Raw genomic sequence first — 1,681 nt, forward strand, 5'->3', positions numbered from 1 at the left:
CAACCTTGTTTTACTTCTCCAGATATAGTTTACAACTTTCTGAGATGTAGCCATTATTTACTATTTTACCCCTAGGGTTGCTGTACATAACTTTAACCCATTTTATAAGAGATTCCCCAAAATATTCTAGGCATTTATATATAAACTCCAGTCGTACTTTATCAAAAGCCTTTTCAAATTCAGCTATGAAAACCAGGCCTGGTGTCCCCGATATTTCATAGTATTCTTTTGTTTCCAGTACTTGTCTTATATTATCTCCACTGTATCGTCCATGTAAAAAACCTGTCTGATTAGGATGAATAATATCTGACAATACTTTTTTAATTCTATGCGCTATGATTTTTGCATCACATCACTGAAGTGTAAGAGGTCTCCAATTTTTTTAATGAACTGGATCTTTATATATACACCACTTGGGTCCTGTTTCATGAGATCATGAAATCAATGAGATCAGACCTTGTTGCGTGTCTGATAATCTACCATTTATATAGGAGTGGTTAAAACATGCTAATAATGGTCCTCTGGGTATATCAAAAAAAGGTTTAGTATACTTTCACAACTTCCATTGATATACTTTCACAACTTCCATTGATAGGGCAGAGACATGAGCATCTCGTCATTATATACAGAGCTCTGGTTTCAGCCTCTTGAGAATTGGAAATGAAAGTTGGCATGTGGACAGTGCTCTGTTAGGATGTTGGCTTCCCCTAAAGTAAATTGATGTTTTGCCCAAATTATATAATTCCTCCTGTCTAAATAAAAACATTCAAAATACTTCACCAGAGAGCATAACGTAACCACAGAGGATCATTAGCTTCTTTAAAAAAATGGCTGTAGATTGTTTCAAATCACAAGCATGGTAGGCCTATTTGGCAACCCCACACTTTGGGCAGCACATGTTGCAGTATGTCCAGTTGATTGAGTTGCGGCTGTCAGTGAAAAGCATCTAAAATATGTGTGAAGATAATGTTTCTTGAGTGTAATTTAAAATGTTGCAACAAGAAGGGGAGGGGTGTGTGGCATTTATCTCTCCAGAATGCATGCACTCAACTCTCCAAAATGTACTCGACTCTCTACCGGCAATTCATGCACATTCATTGTTTAATCTTAATTCATCCGTAATTTGGTTACTTGAATTTCTGTCAGTCATTTACCTGGTCTCCTGTGTACAAATGTAGGAAAGTGCTCATTTGGCAATGTCTGATTTCTGATTGTCTTAACTCTCCACGTCCACCACTAATAAACTGAGCTTCTCAGTCATTTTCTCTTCACTTCACATTTTAGACGAAGTCTATTTCTTTTTACATCAATTATGAATGATAGTTTGCGAATGATAGTTTCTTTCCAACACACCCGGCCTCGATAATCACGAAGCTTTAGTGTGAAAGAACAAAATATTATGATCTGATGATCCCATATATCCAGTGGAAACTTCATAAAAAAAACAGATGTCTGCCCCGAGCTCACTGCCACGGAAACCCGGAATAGGCTTTTTGATACAATTTTGCAAGTTCGCTAGCAACAGCTTCCGGCCGGACCCAGTTGATGATTTGATGCATTGTTGCACTTCACTAGCAATAGCTCAAGTCAAAGGGAGGCAGGGAGATGGAGTAGAAAGATGAATGTGATTGAAATTACCAGAATATCCACCGGGATATTTTCTGTTTTTATTTGTCTGCTT

This window comes from Oncorhynchus gorbuscha, linkage group LG22, assembly GCF_021184085.1.
Source record: "Oncorhynchus gorbuscha isolate QuinsamMale2020 ecotype Even-year linkage group LG22, OgorEven_v1.0, whole genome shotgun sequence".
Classification (NCBI taxonomy): domain Eukaryota; kingdom Metazoa; phylum Chordata; class Actinopteri; order Salmoniformes; family Salmonidae; genus Oncorhynchus; species Oncorhynchus gorbuscha.